Raw genomic sequence first — 22,572 nt, 5'->3', positions numbered from 1 at the left:
ATGTGATTGGGTGTAGCTAGTGTAGATGAAGAAGGAAATGAAACGAAGGGAACAAGAAAACCAGCTAGCTAGCTACGTTTTGGTACACATGCATACACTGGATGTGTATCGTACATGACCAAGAGAAAATCAAATGAGAAGGTATTTGGCAAATTTAAATGGATTTTAGGAAAGAACTAATAAGAAGCAAATTGGCAATTTAAAAGCAGATTTAAAATCTAAAATACAAAAAGTACTCTGAGACTTTCTTTTATAAGCAAAATTAATTTCAGAATATTTGTAATTAATTTTAACCACAAAAAAAAATATGGTTACTTTTATTCGATCGAGTTGCAACATCCTTGTAAAAAAAAATCAGCCCATAAAAATCAGGATGTTACAATATGCATACCCAAACCATTTGATCATCAAATCCACTACTTCAGACAAGACGAACATGCATAGCATCTCACATGATATCCAACAAAGATAAAGTTGATGGCGTCCCCAGAAAACATGGTTACCGCTCAACAAGCAACTTATAAAAATTAAGACACATAACTACATATTCATCACCACAATAGTTTTTAAGCTATTTGTCCCATGAGCTATATATTGTAGAGGTAGAGAAATGAAATTTAAAAGGTAGCACTCAAGTAATTTACTTTGGAATGGCAGAAAAATACCACATAATAGGTAGATATGGTGGACACAAATGGCATGGTGTTTGGCTCAAGGTGTTTGGATGCACGAGAAGCATTTCCTCTCAGTACAAGATTTGGGCTAGCAAGGTTGTTTGAAGCAAACACAAGTATGAACAGGTACAACAAAACTCACACAAGAACATATTGCAAGCATTATAAGGCTCTACACTGTCTTCCTTGTTGTTCAAACACTTTACCCAAAAATATCTAGACTTAGAGAGATCAATCATGCAAACCAAATTAAACAAGCTCTACAGTAGTTCTTCATTAATGGATTAAACTACATGATGCAAGAGCTTAAACATGATCTAAGAGAGCTCAAACAATTGCCAAATTGCCAAACCATATGCATCATTTTCCAATTCCAACCAAATAGCAATTTAACGAAGCAATAAGCTTTCGCCATGAATATTAAAGCACAATTAAGAACACAAGTGTTCCATATGAAAAAGCGGAGCGTAATATCTCCAATATAACAATGGCGAGATCCAACTTTATTCAAAACAAAATAAAAATAAAAACAAACCGACGCTCCAAGTAAAGAACATAAGAATGTGACGGAATAAAAATATAGTTTCACTAGAAGTGACCTGATAATGTTGTCGATGAAAAAGGGGATGCCTTGGGCATCCCCAAGCTTAGATGCTTGAGTCTTCTTAAAATATGCAGGGATGAACCACCGGGGCATCCCCAAGCTTAGACCTTTCACTCTTCTTGATCATAGTATATCATCCTCTTCTCTTGACCCTTGAAAACTTCCTTCACACAAACTTCAAGCAAACTCATGAGAGGGTTAGTGCATAACCACAAATTCATACATTCAGAGGTGACACAATCATTCTTAACACTTCTGGACATTGCACAAAGCTTCTGAAAGTTAATGGAACAAAGAAACTCATTCAACATAGCAAAAGCGGCAATGCAAAATAAAAGACAGAATCTGTCAAAAACAGAACAGTCCGTAAAGATGCTTCTGGACTGGGCACTTAACTTGCTCAAATGGAAAAACTCAAAACAAATGAAAGTTGCATACATATCTGAGGATCACGCTCGTAATTTTGCAGATTTTTTCGAATTTTTTACAGAGACTTATGCCAGAATTCGTGACAGACAGCAATGCTGTTTTTCTGCGCAGCGATCCCAAATATAACATCAACTTTAGCATAGAAACTTTACTTGGCACAAAAACATGATAAGGAGAGGTTGCTACAGTAGTAAACAACTTCCAAGACTCAACAAAACAAAAATTGCTGTAGTAAAATAAACACATGGGTTATCTTCCAAGAAGTGCTTTTCTTTAACGCCTTTCAGCTAGGCGCAGAAAGTGCAAATCAAGTAACATCAAGAGATGGAGCATTAACATTATTACCTTGGGAGCTGGGAGTTTTCTCAACAATGCATTGTATCTGTTCTATATAAGTAACTCCTCTCTCATTGCTCCTAGGCTTACTATTCTCATCAAACAAATTTTCAGGAACAAGCCAAGCATAGTTATTTTCCAAAGCTTCATGCATCCCTAGTAGTTTACTAGGTATTGGCGCTTTAATTTCCCTACCATCATTAACATTATTAGTATACTTAATTCTATCCATATCCATCTTTTCAAGTATTTGTTTAAAATTAGGAAAGAAACCAAGCCTCTTATGCTTAATAAAAACTTTTCTAGCTTCTTTAACTATATCCTCAAATTCTCTAACAAGGACTTTTAGAACAAAATTTCTCTTTTCTCCCATCTCCATATCCGAAAGTGTAAGAAACATATGTCGTATTATGGGATTGATATTAACAAATCTAGTTTCTAACATGTGTATCAAAAAGGCAGAAGCACTTTCATAAGTAGGAGCAGTTTTTAATAATGGTATATCTTCAAAATCTTCATCCATACTAACATGGGTGAAAAATTCTTCTATATTATCTCTTCCAATGATACACCCTCGTCCTACCGGTATCTTATCCAAAGTAAACTTAGGATTAAGCATGATGAAATAAGCAAAAAGTAAACTAGGCAAATAAAATAAAGACAAGTAACTAATTTTTTTGTGTTTTTGATATAGAGAACAAGACAGTAAATAAAGTAAAGCTAGCAACTAATTTTTGTGTGTTTTGTTTAAGTGCAGCAAACAAAGTAGTAAATAAAATAAAGCAAGACAAAAACAAAGTAAAGAGATTTGGAAGTGGAGACTCCCCTTGCAGCGTGTCTTGATCTCCCCGGCAACGACGCCAGAAAAAGAGCTTGATGCGCGTAGATGTACACGTCCGTTGGGAACCCCAAGAGGAAGGTGTGATGCGCACAGCAGCAAGTTTTCCCTCAGAAAGAAACCAAGGTTATCGAACCAGTAGGAGCCAAGAAGCACGTGAAGGTTGTTGGTGGAGGAATGTAGTGCGGCGCAACACCAGTGAAACCGGCGCCAACGTGGAACCTGCACAACACAATCAAAGTACTTTGCCCCAACGTAACAGTGAGGTTGTCAATCTCACCGGCTTGCTGAAAACAAAGGATTAAGCGTATCGAGTGGAAGATGGTGTTTGTTTGCAAATAACAGTAAAAACAGTAGAATGTATTCAGATGTAAAAAAATGGACCGGGGTCCACAGTTCACTAGTGGTGTCTCTCCAATAAGATAACTAACATGCTGGGTGAACAAATTACAGGCGGGCAATTGACAAATAAAGATTCAATACATATCAATGATGATTACTATGTGATTTAATCGGGGCATTACGACAAAGTACATAGACCGCTATCCAGCATGCATCTATGCCTAAATAATCCACCTTCGAGGTTATCATCCGAACCCCTTCCAGTATTAAGTTGCGAACAACAGATAATTGCATTAAGTATGGTGCGTAATGTAATCAACACAAATATCCTTAGACAAAGCATCAATGTTTTATCCCTAGTAGCAATAGCACATCCACAACCTTAGAACCTACTGTCACGATCCCAGATTTAATGGAGGCATGAACCCACTAGCGAGCATAATTACTCCCTCTTGGAGTTACAAGTATCAACTTGGCCAGAGCCTCTACTAGCAACGGAGAGCATGCAAGAACATAAACAACACATATATGATAGATTGATAATCAACTTAACATAGTATTCTCTATTCATCGGATCTCACCAAACACAACATGTAGCATTACAAATAGATGATCTTGATCATGTTAGGCAGCTCACAAGATCTATAACAATGAAAGCACAAGCGGAGAAGACAACCATCTAGCTACTGCTATGGACCCATAGTCCAAGGATGAACTACTCACGCATCAATCCGGAGGCGGGTATGATGATGTAGAGCCCCTCCGGTGATGATTCCCCTCTCCGGCAGGGTGCCGGAGGCGATCTCCCGAATCCCCCGAGATGGGATTCGCGGCGGCGGCCTCTCAGTAATGTTTTCCGTATCGTGGCTCTCGGTACAGGGGGTTTCGCGACGGAGGCTTTAAGTAGGCGGAAGGGTAGGTCAAAGGGCGTCACGAGGGCCCCACACACCAGGGCCGCGCGGCCAGGGCCCAGGCCGCGCCGCCCTGTTGTGTCGGCGCCTCGTGGCCCCACTTCGTCTCCTTTTCGATCTTCTGGAAGTTTCGTGCACAAATAGGACCCTAGGCGTTGATTTCGTCCAATTCCGAGAATATTTCCTTACTAGGATTTCTGAAACCAAAAACAGCAACTGACACTTCGGCATCTTGTTAATAGGTTAGTGCCGGAAAATGTAAAATAACGCTGTAAAGTATGTGCAAAACACTCAAGTATTGTAATAAAAGTAGAATGGAACATAAGAAATTATAGATACGTTTGCGACGTATCAACATGCGCCACAATATTTCCTTCACCCATGTGCAGTACCGAACACCACATGGGCCCCACAAGGTTTTTGTGGCGCATTAGGCTACATGCGCCACGGAAAGGACTAATTATGTGGCGCATGTGTTTTTATGCGCCACAGAAGTTAAACAAATTTGTGGAGCATATTAACTTATGCGCTACATAAATATTTTTGTGGAGCATGCGTTTTTAGATGTGCCACATAATAATTTCTATTTATAAGGGTTTTCCTAGTGGTGAATACCCCTTAAATACCCCCATGGAATCTAATCATTGAAAAACATGCACTATTTTTTCCTCCTAACCCAGAATGCTTGGCCTGGCCAAACGAGTTAGGGATGGCCGGAGCAAGTTCTGTTCGTGTTACTAAGGTCTCTAGAATTATCCCGGTCGAAGGGGACGAACTGGCCGGACGTGTCTAGCCAGATAGAAACACCCACTGAAAACGTCATAATTTGAGCATCCAGACTCCGACGTTGATGATCTTGTGCTCGTTTCGAAACTAGCAACGAGATCTAAAAACTCATGCAGAGAACCATAATAGTATAAAAAAAGTAGGGTAAAAATAAATGAATAAATGTTCAATCTATGTATAAGAGACAAATCGGTCAAACCTCCAAGATCGAAAATGCAACAACTTGAGTTAGTAAACTCCAATTTAGGTGAAATCAATTTTGTTGGAAAAAGGATGAGAAGAGATGACCCACAAAGATTGAAAATGTTAATAAAAAGTGGGGTACATTTTCCATGAATTTAGAGGTGAAACCTACGAAGAATTGGGAAAAACTCCAACATCGAAAACGGAACAAGTATTTCATGCAGAATCTATTTTCAATGAACTAGAGATTGTCATGAGAATAAGCACAAGAATTGACAAAACATATGGATAATATTCAAATAAAAACCAAGAAAAATGACGCAAGGATGCAAAGGTTTGAGCTCTCTCCGAATGATACGATCAAGTTACTCACTCGAGAGCCCTCTTGACAGTACATCCAACTATCCTATAAACCGGTCTCCCAAATATACCACGGGAACGGTAAGAAAGAATCCCTATCAATAAAAATCTTAACCTTGCGCATTTCACTTGGGTTAAATGACGATGATCTTGACTGCAGCAAGATGGAACACCTTTCTTAAATGTGCTTGCTTGATAAAGTATTGCAGGTTGCTCCCAATAATCCACTATGGGAAAGCTTCTTCTTCGGTGCATCTTCACATATCTATAATCACCATATGGATTGCAAGGTTCAAGCATATGACCTCTTCAAGATATATCACTTTGAACATGATTTCTTCTTTCTTCATAGTGTTGATGTCTGGAAGATACACATGATAGGGCACTCAATCTTCTTCCTCAATACATACTTATCACTTGATTTTCTTCAATTTATTCTACTTGTAATCTTGAAGCCAACATATGGTTCAACATTGCCTATTGACAAAACCTACTAATATAACTCAATGCAAACATTAGTTCATAGAAATCAACACGAATTACCAAAACCACACGTGGAGGCTCCATGCACTTTGACCGGTCCTGTTCCATGGAATCAAGCATAAATAGAAAAAACGGAGTTTCCAGAAAATCTGTTGAGGCAACGTGACAACATTGACAAAGTTTGACATATTTGCTCTTTTCTAGAGAAACATGGAACACCCGAGCCAATCCATTTCCGTTTCTACCTTGTCCACAAAATGCACGTCAAAACAGGTGTCAACTGTGTTAGAAATAGACCTAGGAAGACGCAAAGTTTAAACTGGCGTGACACGAGAGGCCAAAAGCTCCTAAACTAAGCAAGCCGCGAAGCTTTACGAAGCTAGAAATAAGCCAAAAAAAAAACTAGCACGTGGCTAGCCGGGGGTGTGTGTGGGTGGGGGGGGGGGGGATGTCTAGTGGCAGATCCTCATCACCTTGGTTTCAGGCATTATCCATTAATTAGCCTTGAATGGATGTTTTCTACAAGTCATCAATATATGGTTGAGCCTCGTGATTGCGCAATTTCGCTTGATGGCACATACTGGGAAAGTGCACACCCTTAGCATTATCTCCCATGCTTTCAACAACAACATTTTCTATTTCTATCTACTATAAATATACATGGAGGTAAACCGCTTCGCGGAGAAAAATCGAGAGCATAACTAATGGGTCCGTCGTGTTCAGCTGAACAATGATTTAGTTCTTACCAATGTTAGAATTTATATAGACATAATTCTCAATGCATGGTTCTTGTAATAAGATTATTTGGAGAGAAACTTCCCCTTTCAAAATGTTCTATAAAACAATAATCAGTTGTGACATTCAAAATCGGAAAGTGAGTTATCATGCCAAAAGCTAGAACATGAGTTGCATAACTTGCCAAAATCCCAAATAGGTTACAAATAATCGTATAATCCCACAAGAACCTTGCAGAGCAAGTTTCTCTTCTACCCCATACCTACATCCGTGGTGGAATCTCATCGTAATCTTTCAAACAAGTTTGAAAACGGGTCTACTGCTATCATTATTCTAGCCTAGGTATTCGTTGTAGCTTCTCAGCTACTAGTAGGCAGTACCCATAAAAAATAGTGCCCAGCCTTCAAGTCTTGCAAGTTTTAAGTTGAGTGAAGTTTTTTTTTTTTCTTCCAAGTTCCAAGTACTACATAGACGGTGCCCTGATATAGTGATATGAGTACACACGCGGTGCTGGTCCTTTCCTTCCTCGTATAAACGAGGAGTCACTCACCGTCTAGCCGATTTTAACATCAGCACCGCCGCCTCCAGCCAGCCGCCGCCCCATTTCATTCCGTCAAATCTGCGCCGCCGACCTGCCCTACCCTCCGTCTCGCTCCCCGTACTCTCGCCACCGGGCGAACGACGCGACCGGAAAATCGCCGCGCCGCCCCCTTCCTCCTCGAGATCGGCGGCGTTACTGCTGTTTGGCGGCGGAAATCTGAGCAATCCAGCTGCGGAGAAGGGGGCGTGGCCCATGGGGCTCAATGGCTGACGATGCCTGTTCTACGTAGCGGGGCTCGGAGGCCCCGGGAGGCGCAGGAGAACCCGGCGGCGGCGCCGCCACCGGCAGCGAGGAGCCGTAGGGCGCCGAGGAGGAAGGCGGCGGCAGAAGACGTCCGTGAGGCGGCGGCCGCGCCGGTGGAAGAGAGGAAGGCGGAGGAGGAGATTAAGCCGGCGCCGCCACCTGCAGCGAGGAGGGGTAGGGCACCGAGGAGGAAGGCGGCAAGAGGCGTCCGTGAGGCGGCGGACGCGGCGGAGGCAGAGAGGAAGGCGGAGGAGGAGACCAAGCCGGCGCCGCCACCTGCAGGGAGGAGGCTTAGGGCGCCGAGGAGGAAGGCGGAGGAGGAGATTAAGCCGGCACCGCCACCTGCAGCGACGAGGGGTAAGGCGCCGAGGAAGAAGGCGGAGGAGGAGATTAAGCCGGCGCCGCCACCTGCAGCGAGGAGGAAGGCGGCGGCCGCGGCGGAGGAAGAGACGAAGGCGGAGGAGGAGATTAAGCCGGCGCCGCCACCTGCAGCGAGGAGGGGCAGGGCGCCGAGGAAGAAGGCGGCAGGACGCGTCCCTGAGGCGGCGGCCGGGGCGGAGGAAGAGAGGAAGGCGGAGGAGGAGATTAAGCCGGCGCCGCCACCTACAGCGAGGAGGGGTAGGGCGCCGAGGAGGAAGGCGGCGGCCGCGGCGGAGGAAGAGAGGAAGGCGGAGGAGGAGATCAAGCCCGCGCCGCCACCTGCAGCGAGGAGGGGTAGGGCGCCGAGGAGGAAGGCGGCAGGACGCGTCCCTGAGGCGGCGGCCGCGGCGGAGGAGGAGATCAAGCAGGCAGAGGTCTCGGCGGAAGGCGCCGCCAGCGAGGAGCCGATGGACGACCATGACAGCACCGACAGGGAGACCGACGGCTATCCAATCCCTGACACGGTGAGATGTTCCTACTATGTTTGGCTTGTGCCTACTTTGCGTGGCAATACCATCCTGAGGTTAACCTTTTTAGTGAGATAATTTTAAATTGATTTTTTTGGAAGGATAAGTTGGTTGATTAGGAGTGGTGTTAAACTATCCTGAGGTTACTCGTTAGATGATATGTGTTTTAGCTCGCATAGTTCAGTTCTGTGCTATTTAATTTACCAGCAAATGTTTTAGCTTGCATGTTGCCTCAAATATTGTTCCAGATGACTGTATTTTATTTTGAAACGGGGACAAAAGCTTCGTCCCAATCTAGTAATTAAAAAGAGATAATTGCCCAGTTAATTACGGGAAACTGGGCAAAAACCGTTACAACAAGACCACGCGCTGACTACTCCCAAACCCGTTCCAGATGATATTTATATTGTTTAATCCGCGTCTGCTTGTTCTATACAGGTCCAGGTGGCCAATTCACCCAGTTATAGAGTTGAAAGGAGGCTTGGTAAAGGAGGATTTGGCCAAGTATATCTTGGCCGCCGCAATGCGGGTAACGGGGCAGGCGCAGTTGAGGTAATAGATGATTTCAATACCAGTCTACCAAAATAACTTTTGTCGGCTTGTGGCCTCAGGAGCAGTGGAGTCGGTAAATATTAGCAGCGGCGAATAATTCTTCTGCTTATCTATGACAGGTTGCATTAAAGTTTGAGCATAAGACCAGCAAAGGATGCCACCACGGACCTCCTTCCGAGTGGAAGGTTTACGAGTAAGTGGATTCATCATCTTGTCACTTGGGGTGCTAGGCAGATGTAGGTTTTGCTGAAATTCCCTCAGGACATTGCCTGCTGACTGATTTTCATGGTTTTCACATCTATAGAATCCTTGGTGGCATTCATGGGGTTCCCGAGTTCACTACAGAGGGCTCCAAGGGGATTACTTTGTTATGGTAATGACACTTGCTTTGAAATCGCAGCAGCTTCTTCCGGTCTGCTCATTTCTAGATGTTGCTTAACTTGGTTTAAAAATGCAGGTCATGGATATGCTCGGTGTGAGTCTGTGGGATGCGTATAATAATAATTCCCACACGTGAGTTATCAGATTAACCCACCCTTTTCCGGAGTCTTTTTTGGCTCTTATCTGACCATTAACATCACTATTTGTTTTGCAGAATGTCAGTTGAGATGGTTGCTTGCATTGCTATTGAAGCTATCTCCATTCTCGAGAAAGTGCACTCAAAAGGGTCAGTTAGCATACCTAGTTCTTGGTCTTCCACGCTTCCCTTTTGTCTCGTATGTCTAAAAAAGCGTCTTCCCATTGCAGATACGTGCATGGAGATGTTAAGCCTGAGAATTTCTTGCTAGGCCCCCCTGGAACTCCTGAAGAGAAAAGACTGTTTCTCGTCGACCTTGGATTAGGTAAGTAATTTACTCGCCCATCAAGTAACGAACTTCATGATAATGCTGTGCATTCAGCTCTTTTTTAGGATGGTGGTACATTTATGAGTCTGCATTAACTGTATTTTCTTTGATCATCTAATGACAGCTAGCAAGTGGAAGGATAGATTGACAGGCCGTCATGTTGATTATGACCAGCGACCTGATGTTTTCAGGTGACCAGATGTAGCTTTTGTGATAATTGACACTCTTAATCATTTACATTGTTGCTAATACTATGCATAATTCTGAATTTTGAATATTCCGTGGTATTGCCTCTTTACACCCGAAACCCTCCCTTTTTTGTTACTTGCCGTTTGCAGTTTTTCTTCTCTTTTTTCGTCTCGTCTTGCAAAATCACTAGCTTGCATATTCTTCTTAATATCACTAAGTATACCAGATGCCAGTGGGTACCAGCCAGTAGATCCTGAATGGTTTGTTTATAGCTGCCCATACTGTACTTCTCTGTGCATCTCAGGCTTGCTTGCACAAATAAGTACATCAATTTAATGTATACACTGGTCTTATTGTCTGTTATGGATGTTGTTTCAGGGGAACGGTTCGTTATGCTAGTGTCCATGCACATCTTGGGAGAATAGGTAGCAGGAGGGATGATTTAGAATCTCTAGCCTATACACTAGTCTTTCTTCTACGGGGACATCTACCTTGGCAAGGTTACCAGGTAAACTGTGGGACCTACCTTTCCAAGTTTTGTTTATTTTAGTTATCTATTCATGTAACTGGTAGCTCTTTTTGCGTGTAGGGTGAAAATAAGGGCTTTCTTGTTTGCAAAAACAAAATGTCCACCTCTCCAGAGTCTATATGTAACTTCTGCCCTGAACCCTTCAAGGAGTTTTTGGATTATGTGGTCAACTTGAAGTTTGAAGAAGAACCCAACTATGCAAAGTGTATCTCCCTATTTGATAGTATAGTGGGCCCAAATCCAGATATCAGGCCAATTAACACAGATGGTGCTCAGAAGGTACATTATTGTTTTGTAGTTTGCTACTTAAAACATCACTTGAGTTCTTCTAATCTCCCTTCCAACTTCTATACAGCTTATATACCAAGTTGGGCAAAAGAGAGGGCGCATATCGTCAGAAGAAGAGATAGATGAGCAACCAAAGAAAAAGACCAGGATGGGAATGCCTGCAACACAGTGGATAAGTGTTTATAATGCAAGACGGTGTATGAAACAAAGGTACTATCTCTTATAAGGCCCAAGGAATTTCAATATTTGTTAACAATGTGATGTACCTTTTTTGTTGAGGCAAAACCATATATGCACTACAACATAACTGTTCTGGATGTTGCAGGTACCACTACAATGTTGCAGATTCAAGGCTTGCACCACACATTGAGAAAGGGTATGAAGATGAACTGTATATCAGTTGCATATCGTCTTGTCAAAATCTCTGGGCAGTAATCATGGATGCTGGCACTGGGTTCTCGGCTCAAGTCTATGAACTTTCACCACATTTTCTTCACAAAGTGAGTAACCAGCAATCTGTTTCTTTCATGGCCGACATCCTTACAAAATAATCAATTAACCTTATGATGCAAGGTTACATAGATGATCATTTTCGACATTTCCTATTTATATCTCATGGTTTCTGGTTTTTTAAGGAATGGATTATGGACCAATGGGATAGGAACTACTATATAAGTGCACTTGCTGGAGCAAGCAATGGGAGTTCCTTGGTAGTGATGTCTAAAGGTAACAGTAAGCTGGCAGTTTAAGAGCCCTTTCTGTCCTACAATAGAAATATTGACTATTTGGCATGTCTATCTAGGAACACCGTATACTCAGCAGTCCTACAAAGTGAGTGGAACTTTTCCCTTCAAATGGATAAACAAGAAATGGCGCGATGGTTTCTATGTGACTTCCATGGCAAGTGCTGGAAATAAATGGGCAGTTGTTATGTCTTGTCACGCAGGATTTTCTAGACAGGTAGCATTCTTTCTACTTTAGTGGTGACCCAATCATTGCATTTACTTTGACACTACCAAGCTAACTGTATCATTTTTATTTCTGCACTCCTTGTGTATGTCATGCATTTGTCTTCCAGGTTGTTGAACTGGACTTCTTGTACCCCAGTGAGGGGATCCATAAAAGGTGGGATCATGGTTATCGGATAACATCAACTGCTGCAACTTCGGACCAGACTGCATTGGTTTTAAGTGTACCAAGAAGGTGGCCTAGTGATGAAACTCAAGAAACACTGAGAACATCTGCTTTCCCTAGTCGTCATGTGAAGGTCCGTCTTCGTCACCTACTACGGTTACTTACTGGTTATATGTGTATGTTAGAATTTGATCTGACAAATTGTGCCCTTGTTCCCTTGCAGGAGAAATGGTCCAAGAATCTCTACCTTGCTTCAGTATGCTATGGGCGTACTGTATCGTAGAAGCCTTTTGCCCTGTGCGAAGCCATTTAATGTCGAGTTGGTCCCATCTTTGGGTCCAGTTCACAGTAGCAGCTTGTTTTTGCGGGCATGTTCTGAATGCGACCTAATGTAGCCTGTGAAGATGCTTCTGCTCTTAATTCTAGAATAGTGTGTACAGTGGTAAATGTTTGTAGTCCGTGTTAGTCTTCAATGTAGCAGACTCTTAATTATAGTGTAAGGTGTCGTCAGATTTGAACACCTGATCGGTATGCCTGAACTTCTGTGTGGTCGTGTTAGAGCCTCAATAGGTTCCTTCGCTTCCAACTCGATCCTGTTAGGTATAGCTTCCATTTCTCACTTGCACTTCTTTTGGCTTGCTGCTTCCTGTCCATGGTCACACCTTTAGAGCATCCCCAATAGCATTTGTATATTGGATTGCTAAAAATTGGATTGGCTATAGAAAGAGGAGAGAGAGGGTATAGCAATCCACACAAGTTTTTATTTGCTTTTGTAGCCTTCGTATAGGAAACGAATATACATTAGGACACACATGTCGGTTGGTCGTCCATTTTCTTTTTCTTCTCTCCTATCTCTTCATCCCTATGGATAAGAGCCTCCCGCGCATGTCGAACAGGTCAACAAGACTGGATCGGCCGGAACTGACGCTTGCCGGCCGTCAATCCAACCGAAGCCAGGCGGAATCGAACACATGCGACATAGGCTGGAGGATTTGGCGGCGCCAGCGTGGAAAGGTCACACGGTGGCCTCCTCGGCTTGCCACTAGGGCTGGCGGATGCGCGGGGACAGGCGGAGAACGTGTGGGGGCGGCGTACAAGGCGCGGGGTCGACGAACACGATGGGAGGTCGGGCGTTCCCTCCATGGCCATTGCGGCGGCAAGAGATGACGACAACGAGGTCGTGGGTCAACGGTTGTGGGTCAACGCCGACGCGTAACGGTCGCGAGCAGAATAGTCCTTTGCAGGTGGTTGGTCCTGTGGCATGTAAGTTTTGGAAATATAGCAAGTGGCTCTAGATTTTGTAAATATACAAAGTGAAAGTGCAATAATAGCAAGCTTACTATAATTTTGTGTGAGGGGACCACTTATACAAATGCTGTTGGAGCAACTTTTTAAAATAAATTGCTATATTTACAGTTTTTACCAATCCAAGGCAATTATACAAAGGCTAGACTGTTGGAAATGCTCTTAGATACCATAGTCAAGAGTGTTGGGGAGGTAGATGATGTGGTAAGATAGGAAGCGTGGAGAGGTATCAGATTGGATCAAATAAAAAACATCCCTAAAAGAAGATCAAATAAAAAATGTGAAAATAAAAATAAACCAATTTGCATTTATAGCTACATAGAAAATCCGCCAGCAGTTACGAGAATTTAGACGTGAAACAAAATCTCTCCACAATTCTAGACCAAGTTCAAAGACATATGTAATTTTTCGCTAGTTGGAATAAATGTTCTATTCATATATACTCTGATCATCTTTTTAGAAACACACCTCTATGAACGCACACACGCACACCATACCTCTATGAGCATCTCTGAAAGACTGAGCCGGTGGATCGGATCTTAAAATTGACGAAGTCACCACATGTGTCTCGCTGTCGACGAGAACGTCGCCTCCCACTAAATGAATATTCCGCCTTTATGAGGCACATAGATATGAAACAGGGGTTTGAACTCTGGTGGGCTAGAGGTACGACCACCCACCTAACCACCCAACCTGGTTCTCTATATACTCTGATCATTTGTGATGCCTTGCATGTACTGACAGATATTTGTTGCACATGAGCAATAGTGATCCCTTTTCAGAAAAATAATTAAAAATCATATTTTTAAGTTTCAGAAAAATCTGAAAATAAATCATGATGTAGTTGGTTTTGTATCCCACAAACCTGTAAATTTTCAACTGTAAATAATGTGTATATTGGGCTGCACAAAAATAACAAATACATGGATATGAGTATAGTGATTCAAATCTTTAAAAAAATCAGACTTTGTCATTTTGTGTAGCTCAGAAAACAAAACATTTGCAATTGAGATTTTATAAATTAGTGAAATACATCATTAATACTTTTAGAATTTTGTTACATAATTTTTTGAATTATATAAATATAATTTTCGATTTTTTTAATATAATGAGAACACTGGTGCCCATGATTCAAAAAAGGACTTTTTCGAGGAATGGAAGGTAGCCCTTAAGGCTGGTGCCAATGTGGGCTGGAGGAGGGGCGGTACCGCCCGCGTCGGGGCGAGAGGGAGGCGAGAGGCGGGCGAGACGGCAGCGCGGGGCGGTGGATCCACCGCCCGGCGGTAGCGCCCGCTACCGCCCGGCTGCCGCCCGCGCTGGGGGCGAGAGGGGGGCGGCAGCGTTGGCAGGACGGGGTGAGAGCGCGGGCGAGAGGGAGGGGGTAACATTTTGTTTATTATGTAATTTTTAAAATTTATTATGCAATTTTATTAATTATTATGTAATCGGTAACATTTTGAGTTGAATAAAATAATTTTCTTGCATTATTTTGAATGTCTAAAGAAAATGGAGTGAAATAACTTAATCTAAAAAATAAATGGTGATATGGAGGAGAGAGAAGTGAGAGCTGGCACTATAGCCCGTGCACTGGCACCGTGGGGTGAGAGTGGGGTGAGAGTGAGGGTAAAAGCTGACGTGGCGAGGCTATAGGCAGTGATGCATTGGCACCAGCCTAAGCACCCTGATACATCCCACGGCTCTGCACAAAAAATTATCTTGCATGCATTGCCTTCTGCCAGAGTTTTTAAGTAGATTTTGTCCAAATTTCGGGCAGCACTTCTTTTTTTGACCTGGACTACGGCGGGCTTACGCCAGCCTGAACACTTTATATCAACACAACAAGCATACATGGGTCATAACAAAGGTTTTGGAGGACAGAGAGAAACTAAAAAGGGGTGGAGAATCAGGGAGGATCGTGGCCGTTACACCAGTTATTAAGAAGAGAGGTAGAGGAGGGAGTGTTACAGCGGTAAGCCCAAAGTCTAATGTCTTCGATGCATCTTCGAGAGACCGTGGGAAGATCTTCGTCGAGCCCATTAAAGGTCCGGGCATTCCTTCGCTTCCATATAGTCCAAGCGATGGCAGTATTGATGGTAGACTCTTCATAGGTGCGGCAGTGCGAGAGCCAAAAGTCGTCGAAGGTGGTAGAGGACATGTTGTCGAAGTCTCGGTGGAAAAGGCGCCAAACTTGCTTGGCGCGGGGGCAGAGCAGCAGGAGGTGGTCCGTATCTTCATCAAGAGGGCAGGCGAGGCAGGTGGCGGAGTTGCAAAGGTGGTGTCTGAATCGCCGCTCATTTGTCGGAAGACGCTTTTTCCGAGCAAGCCAGCAGAAGATCTTGCACTTAAGAGGGGCAGCACTCCTCCAAATTGTAGTCGCCACATCATCGACCTGCAGATGGCTGAAAGTAGAGGCATAGAGTTGTTTGTTTGAAAGCTTTTTGTTCGTGAGACGGCAAACTCTAATATCCGGGTTCCCGATGTTCAGGTGCACCGAGTGAAGCTCAACGCCAAGGTCTCGAAGCTCGGTTGCCGCAGCAACAGAGAGGCGGGGGACCAGGAAATGACGAATGTCCTGAGAGAGGGCAGTGGCGACATTAAGGTTAGGGCGGGCGGAGTGAGAGAACAGGATAGGAAAGCGATCATGGAGCGTGGAGTTGCCCAACCAGAGATCAAACCAGAAAGCAGTTGAAGCCCCATTACCAATAGTCACATTTGAGATGGCACGAAATCTGTTAATGCCAGCAAGGATGTCCTTCCAAATGGGGGTGTCAAGATAGTGCTGGTCTCCCATGTCGTGGTTCCCGTTCCAGCCGTATTGGCGACGAAACCAGCAAGCCCATGGAGCCGAGGAGTCGGAATGGAGTTTTGTGAGGAACTTAGTGAGGAGGGCGGAGTTCTGGGCCTGGATAGAGAGAACACCAAGTCCCCCGAGTTTTTTGGGGGTGCAGACATCGGCCCAGCCAACTTTACACTGACCACCGTTGCAGGTTTCCTCCCCAGTCCAGAGGAAGGCGCGCCTCCGTTTATCAATAGCTTCAATGACGCCAGCGGGGAGTAGGCCGGCACTCATGGCGTGAGCAAGCATAGCGGTGAGGACAGAGTTAACAAGAAGGAGGCGCCCCCCAATCGGAAGGCATCTGCCGCGCCAGCCAGAAAGCCGCATGTCGCTTTTGGACATGATAGGCGCGAAATCAGCGAAACGGAGCTTGTGCGTGGAGAGGGGGAGACCAAGGTAGGTCTGAGGGAAGGAGGATACGGCGCATCCAAATGTGGATGCCATATCCAGGGCAGAGTCTTGTGTGGTTTTGATAGGAACGAAGGTACTTTTATGGAAGTTGATGACCAGGCCAGTGGCAGCAGAAAAGGTGTCGAGAACATTTTTGAGGTTGGCGACATGCTCCGGGATAGCCCTAATGATGATGAGGGTATCATCAGCATATTGGAGAATGGGGCAGGGAAGGTCGTCAACAAGCGGGTGGAGAAGGAGACCGTCTCGAGACGCTTGGAGGAGCATTTGTTGAAGAACATCCGCAACGATGTTGAAGAGGAAGGGGGACAACGGATCTCCCTGCCGAAGTCCCCTGCGGCACTGAATCCAGGGTCCAGGAATGCCATTGAGCAGTACCGCAGTTTGGCTAGTGCAGTTAATCATTTTAATCCAATCCCGCCAAAGAGGGGGGAAACCTTTAGCCTCAAGAATCCGGTCGAGAGCATCCCAACTGATGGAGTCAAAGGCCTTGCGGAAATCCAGCTTGAACATAGCCGCAGGGGAGTTGCGTCTGTGGCAAGCCTGGACAATGTCAGCGGCGTAGACAAAGTTTTCAGCAATGGAACGACCAGAGATAAACCCAGTTTGGTCGGGGTGGACAAGGTAAGGAATGAGGTTCCGAAGTCGAAGGGTGAGACACTTGGTATGAACTTTTAAGCAACAGTTTTGAAGAGAAATGGGCCGGAAGTTATCAGGAGTATTCGCTCCCTCCTTCTTTGGAAGGAGGACAATGTACGATTTATTAATGGGTCGGAGATCGGTTTTAAGAGAGTGGAAATCTGCAAGGGACGCTTGCAGGCTATGTTTAACTAGGTCCCAGTTTAGCTTATAAAAGGACGGGCCAAAGCCGTCAGGGCCAGGGCTAGAGTTATCCTTCATGGAGAACAGGGCGTTCTTTATTTCTTCGAGGGTAAAAGGGGATGCAAGGGAAGCGGCTTGGGAGGGGGTGAGGGAGGTGGGAGCAACCAGAGAAGGGAGATCGAGAATGGCAGAAGCAGGGAGAGGGGTGCCCAGAAGGCCTTTGAAGAAGGTGTGCAGGATGGAGGCCTTGGCATGGTGAGAGAAAACGGGGTTGCCGTCGCCATCATTTAAGTTTTTGATCTGGTTTTTCTGCAGGCGTCCCGAGGCGCAGAGATGAAAATATCGAGAGTTTTCGTCTCCTAGGGTGCAGTGCTTAATCTTTGCCCGCTGCCGCCAATATGTAGCCCGGTCAGAGTTTTTGTTGCTAAGATTGAGTTTAACAAGGGTGCGGAGGCTTTGTTCAAGGCGGGAGAGGGGGCGAGTTTCCTCCAGCCGATCCAGGAGGGAGATAACAGTCCTGCAGTTGAGCAAATAGACCGAGGGTAGCTTGCGATCTCTGGCCCAGGCACGGGCAGCCGAGCGAACCCGCTTAAGCCGGAGGCAAAGGCTGCTGACGGGGGAGAGGTGGGAGTGGGAGGGGCCTACGCTGTTCCAATTGCAGGAGACAAGAGGCAAGAAGGAGTGGTGAGAGAGCCAGGAGTTCTCCAAGCGAAAGACAGTGCTCCTAGGCGCTTTAGAGGAGGCCGTCAGATGAAGAGGGACGTGGTCAGACGTAGGCCGAGTGGAGGAGGTAAGAGTGGTGTCAGGAAGGGCAAAGCTCCATTCCGGATTGACGAGCACCCTATCTAACCGAGCAAGGATGGGAGGGTCCTGCTGGTTGGACCAAGTGAACTGTCGGTCCAGAAGGGGAATCTCAAGGAGGCCAAGGTTATTGATGAAGTCATTGAAGGAGGCAGCCTCCAGGGAGTTAATGTTGCCGTTGGACTTGTCACGGGGAGTACGAACAAGGTTGAAGTCGCCCATGATAGCAGTTGGGCCCGAAAGGTTAGTGAAAACATCGGAAAGGGAAACAAGAAAGGACTGCTTGAGATCATGGAGGCACGGGCCATAGACATTGATAATAGAGAAGGTGAGGTTGTCGGCCTTCATGGCGAAGGTGGAGGTGACAGAGAAGTCGTTGATAGAATGGCTGAGGAGCTGAAGGAGCCGATCGTCCCAAGCAGTGAGGATGCCTCCCGAAGCTCCGACCGAAGGCTTGAAAACGAAGGATCGTAGGGAAGGTGGTAGGAAGGAGGCGGCAAAGAAGGGTGTGATGTTAGCCAATTTGGTCTCCTGGAAGCACAGAATCGCAGGAAGGTTAGTCTCGATGGCTGCTCTAACATCATCGCGCTTACGACGAGCACCAAGACCGCGGATATTCCAGCACTGAAAAAGGAGCTTAACTAACATGATTGTCCAAGCAGCACCAAGGATAAAGGGAATGAAAGTAAAAGGTAGCACAGTTGATCCACCAATAGAAGGTACGGTTACAAGGGCACATCCGGCCCTGAATAAAAGTAGAGCGAAACGAAACACATCAACAAGTGCTCAGGTGGACCAAACAGGACCCAGGCTTGAGACTAGCCAACCCAGGTCGTCCAGAGTTTGTAACCAGAGCAGCTCTCCAGGCAGGAGGATCAGCGAGGGAGGTGGACAGCGGACAGGCGGCAAGGAGCAAGAGGCGGTCGATCATGGGGAGGCGGCGGCCACCGGTGAAGAAGCAGCAGACAGGCCGAGGGAGTCCGTGTTGACGTCGCAGGCCCTGGCGAGCTCATGCACATCCGCAGTGTGAAGAGGGTGGCCTTCCGCGAGCGCCGCCGCGAGGAGTTCATCCGCCGGCAGCTCGCCCCGGCGCCGAGCAGGGGCGCTAGGCCCCTCGTTCTTCTCCTTTTGGCGAAGCATTGCCTTGTCAACGATGGAGACAAAGGCCGTCTGCGCCAGCCTGGAGCAGCGTCGCAGCCTAGCCTCAGGCGGCGAGGTTGGCCACACCGTAGCACGCACCGGAGAGGTTTCCGCGGCCAGAAGAGCCACAGAAGGGCTGCAGCTCTTGGCGGATGCAGCCGGGGAAGCTGAAGCAGGTGAACCCTGGAGCATGTGGTCAGAAGCCACACCGAGAGGCGGCGCCAGGCCCATGACCAAGGCATCAGCCACGGCGATCGGAGCCAAGCAGCCCATAGGCTCGCCGCGGGCGAGCACGTCGACCGTCAGCGTGTGCTGCCGCAGCGGCCCAACCTCGGCGATGCTGTCGATGAGGCCGACGGAAGCGGCTGCGAAGTTTGCCACCATCAGGCCCTTGTAGCCCGGATCAGCTCCAGCCCTGCGCAGAGGGAGGCAGAAGAGGGCGTGCTCGCCGTTCTGCCCCGTGACCGAGACCTCGAAGAAACCGAGACGCAGCTTGATGTCTACCTTGGCCGGCTTGGAGGAGATGGGGCTGCCACGCACAACTGGGAGCGGTGGGGCACGGGCGAGTGCGCGCTCGACGGAGGCAGCCGGCGCTGCTTCGTGCAGTGCGCCATGAGGAACCGTCGGGGCAGGGATGCCCAGAATCTGCATCATGTCAGCAACGCCAGTGCCGCCCTCCAGGAGAATGACATCCTCATCTTCAGCTTGGCCAAGGCCGCCAACAGCAGGTCCCGGGGCATGTCCATCCGGGCCATCCGAGCCAGCCTCAAGATCCTCAAAGTCAATGATGGAGATGTCCCCAATGGAACCTTCTCCACAGTGGTTCTTGACAGTGAGGTGGTGTGGGATAGACGATAAGGATTCAGCTTTGACCGTGATGAGCACCGAGTGGAAATCGACACCGGCGAGGCAGATAGGGTCGATCTCATGAGGATTGGCATAAGGCACAGAGGATTGGGTGATGTGGGAGCGCTGCCAGAATTCCATTGGGTACTTGGCGATCGCAAGGGCAGCCATGGCCTCATGCCCAAAGAGGAAGCGGTTGTCCGTCTCATCGTGGCGACGGAAAAAGACAGAGGCCTCCCGACCAAGGAAGGGCCCATTGTTGATGGCATTTTCACGGTCGGAGGGGGCAGAGAAGACAGCTAGGCGGGTGCCATGGGAGGAAGGAAAAAGGGCGACACGGTCGGGACCGCAGCCGAGGTCGGCGGCCTGCATGATGAAAGAGTCGGGGTTTGGGAGGTTTGGGTGGAGAAAGGCAAAAGCCAGGTGGTCAAAACGGCGCATGTTGACAGCGGGCATGAAGGCATCAATGTATCCAGGACGCTCCGCCTCTTGAGGCTCCTCTGTCTCTGGCTCAGAGGCAGCATCATGGAGAGAAACTTCAGAGCCAAGGACAGGGAAGAAGCCGTCCCCACCCGAGCCAACCTCATCGTCCTCCTCGCCGCTGCTGGGGTCAGCGAGAGGGATGAAAGCCTCCTCAGGCTCAGCAGGAGCCCCATCGTCGGAGGCCAGGTCTTCAAGGGCGGGCGCCGCAGGAGCCCCAGCATCCTCGACCATGCCCACCGCAAGAGGGGCGGCAAGGTCGGCAGCAGCCGGCGCGGCAACAGCACCAGCCTGTTCACCTGGAACAGCGGGAGCAGGGGCGACGAGACGGCAAGCGGACCTGCGGTGGTCATCCGCAAAGCAAAGGGAGCAGAACAGCCCAGGGATCAAATCGATTCCAGCAGCGTCGCTCCCAGCAGCATCCATAGCGAACCTGGCGCAAAGAGAAGAAGAGGACTGAGGAGGAGGGAAACGAGCAGGGGAAGCCGGAGCCGAGTAGGAGAAGACCGGGGCAGAGGCAGGGTAAGGGAGAAGCTTACAGTTCCTCTCCCGGTGCCCGGAGCAGCGGCAACGGCGGCAGCACACCGGATCCCGGCACGCTGCGACGAGGTGGCGCGGAGAAAGGCAGCGGTGGCAGCGTTTGATGGCTGGGTTGAGCGGGGGTGGAGTGTAGGGAGGTCGCCTCGGGGAGGGATAAGGTGGAGAGGCCGCCACCTGAGAATAGGAGGGTGGCGACGGTCCATCCCGAGCAGCGCAGGGTCCGAGGGCGCCGGAGAAGGAAAGATGGCCGGTGCGCAGAGGAGAGAACGAAAGGGGAAAGGGCAGAGGGGTGGAGCAGGGGGTTGGGGAAGGGGGCACGCAAGCCACAGAAAGAGGGGAGGCCGGTTCACGGGCGCTGTGAAGAGGCCACGGGAGCGGGCCGGCGGGGCGAGGCAGGATTCCCGGGGAGAGGAGATCGATGCAGAGTGGGGGGCGGCGTCGCGTAGCGGCGTGGGTGGGAGGTAGGAGGAGGGCTAGGTCAGAGAGAGGAGCGGGTGCGGTCAAGGCAGCGATATAGGTAAGGTCAGCGCCCTCCACATCAGAACGGGCCAAAACCACGGAGGGCCCAAAGGGGGCAGGAACAGGGCAGAGCAGCACATGGGTCGTGCGAGCTGAGCTCAGCCCAGCAGAAGGCCCAGGAGGCAACAGGGGATCCAAGGAGTTTGGCAAGGAGAACAGCAGCAGCAGGTTGCCATGGCGAAGAGCATCAAGCGAGGCGATGAAGCTAGCGAGGCGCGGCGAAGCTACGGTTAGCCGGAACATGTTGCAGCCGAACTCACGAACATCAAGCTTTTCAAAACGGGACCCAAGCCAAAACTGCAGCGATCTGGAGACCGAGGAGAGGGACACAGGTTGGGCGGACTCCTGCCTCGCCGCAATGTGCACGGGCGATGGTGCAAACAGAGGCGAGCCAGGGAAGACCGGAGAGCTTACCAGAGTGCAGAAACTTTGCAGAACGTACTGGAGGAAGGCGTCTCCCGGAGTGGAGAACGGCGGCGGCAGGGACTTGGGGTCGAGGGCGAGCGCACCTGGCGTGCGCGCAGCGAGGAAGCCCTGCCGCGGCGGCGCGGCGGGAGGCGTCAGGGCGAGGGGCTCTCCAGCGGCGGCGGGTGGCTGTGGCTGGTCGCGGTGGCTAGTCCTAGGGCTGGTGGGTGGGTGGCCGGCTGCCGGAGGAGGGTCGGGCGTTGGGGCGCGGCGGTCGCCCCGCGCGTCGCCTGTCGCCTCGCTCCCCATGATCGCCAATTTTGAAATCACATACTGGTTGATGACTTCTCCACCTTCGGGCAGCACTTCATGTTAGTTCCAGCCGAATTTTGCACACACAAAAAAGATCCACAAGCCAAGCTGAACTTGAAGAGGAAACCAAGCCGCATATTCAGGGAACAAGTCCTGTAGCAGATCAGAATCACCAAATTGCATACAAGCATGACAGGAGAAAGTGG

The 22,572-nt window shown here is 47.9% G+C and overlaps 1 pseudogene; it reads left to right on the top strand.

The window, feature by feature from the left end:
* The first annotated feature begins 7,224 nt into the window (after positions 1 to 7,224).
* LOC124661090 lies at positions 7,225 to 12,469 on the top strand (annotated as a pseudogene).
* Positions 12,470 to 22,572: the final 10,103 nt, after the last annotated feature.

Source organism: Lolium rigidum, chromosome 6 (genome assembly GCF_022539505.1).
Source record: "Lolium rigidum isolate FL_2022 chromosome 6, APGP_CSIRO_Lrig_0.1, whole genome shotgun sequence".
Classification (NCBI taxonomy): domain Eukaryota; kingdom Viridiplantae; phylum Streptophyta; class Magnoliopsida; order Poales; family Poaceae; genus Lolium; species Lolium rigidum.
This window is presented reverse-complemented; position numbering and strand designations above follow the sequence as displayed.